General features: G+C 33.9%; 1 non-coding gene across 1 annotated transcript; it reads right to left on the minus strand.

Moving 5' to 3' along the window:
- Positions 1-2050: 2050 nt before the first annotated feature.
- On the minus strand, positions 2051-2157 carry LOC112316949 (U6 spliceosomal RNA). Its single transcript, XR_002976054.2, has one exon. It is a non-coding gene; the product is annotated as a U6 spliceosomal RNA (small nuclear RNA).
- Positions 2158-7053: the final 4896 nt, after the last annotated feature.

Consider the following 7053-nt stretch of genomic DNA (forward strand, 5'->3'; position numbering starts at 1 on the left):
CTGTAACTAGAGTAAGGTACATAATTATAGAACAAAGTTTGTGAACTATCAGCTAAATACCATATACCATGGACCAAACAGCAAATAACTGGAATGAGTCATAGGGAATTGGAACAAAATTCCTTTGCTGCAGAGGCAGCTCTTCAGTGGTGGTTTAAGTCAGTGGCATATATTTTGAATGTATCCCACTAATATCCCCCTCTTATGGCCAAGAGTTATAGGCTAAAATATACTATGGAAAGAGCTTATATCATTCCAGTTGGCTCAGTCATGCTGGCCAGATCCAATGTGAAGCAACTCCATCATGTGGTTAAATGTTTTCACCCCTAACTCTGGTTTTAGACTAGGAAGGCAAAGTCCATTAACAAAGATAACTTCACATTTGTAATCAGAAATGACATGGCGAGGCAAAGAAAACTCATACTAGGCAACCAAGGGAAAATAGCCTATAGTAGTAAGGCCCTGGGGCAACTGGTGTTCTCCATGAATTACCCAAATCTGTCATACAAACAAAAATCGAAGGTTAGGGCAGTCCTTGTGATAATCCTTGCCTCTGGTAAAAGAGTTTTAGTAGAAGTGGAGAGAAAATGTACTAAAGCAGAGTTTCCCAACAGTTGACCAGTGGGCCGAGCCCTCGGCTCCTTTCCTCAGTCTTCTGCAGGAGAGAACTGTGACTCATAAAACTACGGCTAGTACAGCCAGCCCTCCCACTCACATGTCGTGGAGAAGGTTTAGGTAGTGTCCATGTAAGCAGAGTAGAGATGCCTTCTGAGGCAAACAGTAGTCCAGGTGGAATTAATCTCATTCAAAGATGGGTCTGCAATGAAACAATATTTTAAAAATGGCAAAAATGAATGCAACTTTTACCTCACCCCAAACTAAGTATGTATAGATAAAGATATCAAAAAATAATGCAATCTCAAAGTGTTTTTATGGTTGCAAAAGTTACATTAGTAGATACAATAAAAATACTTGGAGTTACTGATACATATTGGCAGTCACCTTTCACAAAGTATTGTTTGCCACCAATAGAGAAAATTAGCTCTTTTATTGGACTTTTTCCAGAATTGGACATTTAGAAATTATTCCATAGTTATCAAGCACCAAGTTTATTTCAGACTACTACTATCTAGAAATAGTGTGCCCTAAAATAATTGGTCCAGGGGCCATATTTAGCCACATGTAATAATGAGATTTACAGCATTGAAATAAAATAGATAGTTTTGTGTAGCGTAAAAGAAAAAAAAATCTGTCTTCAGGGTTTTGCTAAGCAGTTCCAGAAGGTAGTGTACACTCCGCCCCTGTGTGGGGTAGACTAATGAACTTTCGTTGCTGATTCCAAGGAGGAGACGATTTTATTTGCACAGGGACATTGACCCAAAGTAATCCAACCCAGATGAACAAGCAAGGAAACTCAGTGGAAACTGAACTTCCCTTGCTCTCACAAAGGAAAGAGCTATCCTTTACTTCAATGGGCAGGCATTTTCCTTTGAGGGACTGTAAAGATCAAAGGAATTATTCAAGGGTTTCTCTCTCGTTAACAAAGTGCCCTTCTGTGTATAAAATTGGGAGTTATGTTATTCAAGCCATCTTTTTCAAAGATGATGCACTAACAACAATATAAAACAATTATACATCAATTTAGATTAAGTAAAAAGATAAAAAAGTTTTAACTGTTAACCCAGTTGTCTGATATGCTTATTCCAGAATAGCTTCTTATATAATACGTGGATATGGATTCTAATTCCCTGCTGTGCGTTTACTAAATGTATGCCTCTCAGCTCTGAGGCATGGGTCTACATAGTCTCAGTTTAATGAAGAGTATTGAAAAATCTTCTAAACTGAAATGTTTTCATTTCCACCATTAAAAATCTAAAAGAAATTAAAGTTAAAAGAGGCACATTTTAAGGGAATATGCTGAAAAACAGATAAGGACAACAGAGGACGCAGAAAAATTAATGATATTATATATGCAAAAGCTGGTAATTACAATGGATGAAATTATTCAAACAACTTAGTTATTTTGTTATTTGAAGTCTTTTTTTCTAAAAAACATATGTAACGCTTCATGAATTTGCATGTCATCCTTGCACGGGAGCCGTGCTAATCTTCTCCGGATTGCTCTAATTTTAGTAAATGTGCTGCCGAAGCGAGCAGTATTACTTGATGTCTTAACCGAGACATAATATCCTAGCACAAATTGCACATATTTAAGGTATATAGTTTTTGACATAAATACATACCTGTTAAATCGTTAACACAGAAAAGTAAATGAACATGTCGTCGCCCACACAATTTCTTTCTGACCTTTAATAATCCCTCCTCCTGCCCCTTTCTGCTCTCCCTCCACCTGCATCCATGCAAGTACTGATCTGCTTTTTATACTTCTTACTTTTCTGACTCCATCTAAATGTTTTAAGATTTATTCATGTTTTTGGGTTTATTAAAAGTTTATTGTTATTGCTGAGTAATATTTTATTCTACTGTGATGTAATAATTTGTTCACCTAATAAACTGTGGTAGGATATCTGGGTTATTCCTTCCCCAGAAATCCTGAACCGTTTTCCGGATCGGTTGTAGCACCATCCATTCCCACCAACACTATCACTTCCACTACATCTCGTCTAAACATTGAGGGGTCAGTACTTTTAACTTTAATCATTCTAATACATGTGCGTAGTATTACCTTATGTTGTTTAATATGCATTTAACTAAGGGATGGTGATTTCAGGGAAGTTTTCATATACATATTTGCCATCAACATATCTTCCTTATTGGTGTGTCCACACAAATACTTTGTTAATTTTTATGTTTTTATCCTTCATTATTAAGTTCTGAGAGCTCTCATATCTTCTGGTTTGAATACTTTATGATATATTTGATTTGCAAATATATTTTTACTAGTCAGTGCTTGTTTTTTTTGTTCTCTTTAAAGTACATTCTAAAGACAATTCAATTTTTCTTTTTTAAATAAAATCTACTTTATCAATTTGTTGCTTTAATAATTGTATTTTTGGTTTTTTGTCATCAAAAGTCTTGATGTCGTGGAAAAGGCAGAAGCTATGGAGCCTGCGACACTAGTGGTAGCTGACAGTTTACTCAGAGGAAGAGATAAATAGGCGAAGCCTAGAAAAATTTTAGGGCAATGAAACAATTCCATATTGATATTATAATCATGGATACATGTTGTTATGAATTTTTTGAATTCATAGAATATATAATACCAAAAACTAACTCTCATGTAGTTATGGATTGGGTGATAATAATATGTCAATAAAGATTTATTAATTGTAATTAATCTACCACTTTGGTTGGGGATGTTGATAATGACAAAGTCTGTGTGTGTGTTCATCACCCACTGAGTTGTTTAATTTTTACAGACTTTTCATCAAGCAGGTGCTATTTTCACCAACATATGTTTCTGGCACATGATACCTTCTCAATAATAAACACTAAATTGCACTAGAAATATGACCAGTTGTGTGTGTGTGTGTCTTTATACCTCCAATTTCTGTGTTTTGTTTAGTAAATGGGTGGCTAATTGAAATTTTAATTTGGGCACACGCAGCCAGTATTCTGTGTATAAATTGTTCCTATACATAAAAATGAGTCTTAATCAATAGGTCTGGGGATAATAAAGTCAGAGGAGTAGCAACAGAAAAGCAATTTAAATTAACACTAAATCAGGAAATCAGACTCAAAGAAAATGCAATGCATGTGAATGTCAAACCATCACAGTGTACACTTTAAAAATGTACAGTTGGTCAGTTATTCATCGTTAAATCTGGAAAAAATAATTCTGATTTGAGAAAACATAATTACTTTTTCCAAAAAAATAGTGTTACTAGGTTAACATATAATCAGTTTATGATTTTAATTTCCAAAGAATCAATATTATTTTAAATTGTTAAACAAATAAGTTAAAAAAAGAAGTCACATAATTCAAATGATTAGGACGTGGAATCAAGGTACATTGAAATAAGTAAAGAATAACAAAACAGTATGGCAAAGAGAGAACAGGAAGACAATCGAAGGTGTTTTGGTTATGGCTTGGATGATTATAGTAGTAATACCAGCAAATATTCATACTGCACTTACTATATTTCAGACATCTTTTAAAGCCCATTTAATTTCCTCAGTGATGTTGTATAGCAAGTACTATGAGTATTTCCTTGGATGAGAATAGGATGCAGACACAGAGAAAGCATGGATGACTGACGATTCTAATTACACTAGAATCTCCTACAGAGTGAAACATTGTTTAGAAGCACACTAAGGTATTTGAGTTACTAATGTAATTCAATAACTTCAATGTTATACTCATCTTTATGATGGAAAATAGGTGGTTCTAAAAATAAGATATTTTACTCAAAAGATAATTAGAACACTAAAATGGTCAAATACAACTACCATTGCAAAATAGCGAGAACTAATAAGTGAGGGATTGTGTACCTTTACCAATATACCCTGTTTACTTTCCAGGAAACTTTGCTTTATATAAACATTTTACCTTTATGAGTATAAATTTTTAAATAATTGGGAGAAATATTAAATTCTCTATTTGCTATTTTATAAGGAAATTAGTCTCTGAATGGCAAAGAAAAAGAGCAAAACTCTCTATTAAAGATAACTGCTTATGGCCGTCTGCTCAGAAAATTATTACCACTACACCAAGTCACAGTTTAACTTCTTCAGTGGGTGGAAAATCACAAAGGTTTCACAAGTGTTATTATATATTGAACTTCTTTTCTGGACTCATATAGATTCCATCAGCAAAGCAACATTCAATAGAGTGTTTTGAGACTTAAATTCTCCATGAAAATCAAAAAGTTTCCAACATAGCTTCACGAACATGCTTTTCTAAGTCTGATGGATCTTTAGTCACAGAAACAGTACAGTCTCTTTGATGCCCTTCTGTGCTAAGGATGTAGGTTACAGGAACCACGCATAGGCTTTATAGGAATTAACTTATTCTAAGTAATTATTAAAATTCATTTCTTCTACTAATTATTAATTATTTAATGAAGCATATTGGGGACACAAATAATTCTCTGTTTGCTAACTTTTCCACACAGTCTACATCCAATAAGAATACAGGTAACATTTATCACATCAAGGTGAGTACACACTGGCGGACACACTGTCATTTGCGTGTGTATATGTGTATAAAGTTGATGCTGCCCCTTTAACTAAAATATATCTAGTAAATGAAATTATAGTCCAATGAATGGGCTTATTTTAACTTTCCATTGGGAGAGAAAATCCTGCAGATTCTCTTTAAAAAGCCCAGACTTCAGAGTCAATGCATTATTTTGGTTTATGTTGCCCTTTCTTCAGTTATATCACATCATATAAAGACAATATGATGTTAAAGCTCAGCAGCTGATCTACTAACTTAGCAGTTTATAAGAGAAAAAAAAACACTTTATTAGGCTTTGGAAAGTTGTGGCCATCTGGAGTATCAGCATGAAATTTGGTCTCCACGTTTGCATCAATGCAAAGGTCAGCCACGTTTTCTGTTGCTAAACTTCTCACAGGGAATTAACGTACACATTTTCTATCACCTTTTCACCGCTCAGAGTCCGCACACAGTGTAGTAACATATGGGGGGAAACGTGACTGTCAAAGCAATTGTTTGTGCTTTCTGGTCTACAGGCGCTCAGTCCAAGGGAGAGTGATAAACGTTAAAGATCAAGCCACACCCACCACACACATTTCTGTAGCTTCCTGGTTGCTTGTAAAAGGTCATCTTGCTAGTAGTATACTGCCATGGGCCAAACATTTTGATTTTGAATACTTTAGAGCAATACTTCTCAAAATACCTGCAGTAAAGAACTATTAAAAGAATTCTCATCTCCCCAAAACTAATACATTTATGAATTACAATAACAGTAAATTCCCATAAGCAAGTGTAAAATTGCTACAAAGACATACAAAATACTAGCTTTATTTTGTTAGCATGGGGTTCAAAAGATGTGAAATTACTTTGTCAAAGTGCTCTAAATATTTCTGAAGCTAGCTCTCAACTTGGGCCTTTATTTCAATCTGCGTGCATTAGTATCTCACTGTGACTTTTAATTTGTATTTTCCTGACACCTTACAATATTGTAAAGCCTTTTTATGTGCTTATTGGCCATTTGTAAAACTTTTATTGTGGCATATCTATTAAAAATATGTTTATATATATTTTTTAAAAGTCAGTTGTCTTATTACTGAGTTGTAAGTTATTTATATATTCTGGATATAAGTACCATGTCAGACACTTACGTTGTAAATAAATTTTCCTTGTCTGTGTCTTGTCTTGTACTTTCTTAATGGTGTCTTTCAAAAAGCAGAAGTTGTTTAGTTGTGTGTAAGTCGAATTTATGAAGAGTTTATTTTATGTTTTTAAATTTGTCTCCTAAGGTGATGATTTCACAATTTTAGGATTTGTGATGAAGATTAAAATTTATCTCAATTTAAATTTTGTGCAATAAAGAGTAAGACTTTTTCCATACGTTACCTAATTTTTCTAGCACCACTAGTAGAAGCAATTATCATTTCCTCATTTTATTATGTCAGCATTTTGTCAAAACATAACTGTCACATATGTATGGGTCTATTTCGAATTCTGTGTCCTATGTCACTTATCTGTTTGCCTGTACTTTAGTAAAAGGCTAAAGGTTTGTATGATATGGAGGGAAACTGAAGTGTATATATATACACATACTTCTTCTTAGGCTAACACAAGACTCTCTTTATTATCAGGCAGCGTAAGTCTTTCAAACTTATTTTTCTTGTTTGAATTGTTTTGATTATTCTACATTGTTTCTACTGTTATATAAATTTTAGAATTATTGATTAAATTCCGCAAAATAAAGACCACTGGAATTTTCATTTGTCTGAACTACAGATCATTTGCGGGAAGGACTGACCACTTAAGATTGTGTCTTCCAAACTATGTATTTAAGTTTCTCCATTTAGTAGTAGTTCTTTCATTTCTCCCAAAAAAGATGTACAAGGGGGGACCCCCAAAATACTGGAATTATCTTTTGGAAGGCCAGTGCCTTGTAG

Source organism: Desmodus rotundus, chromosome 4 (genome assembly GCF_022682495.2).
Source record: "Desmodus rotundus isolate HL8 chromosome 4, HLdesRot8A.1, whole genome shotgun sequence".
NCBI lineage: Eukaryota > Metazoa > Chordata > Mammalia > Chiroptera > Phyllostomidae > Desmodus > Desmodus rotundus.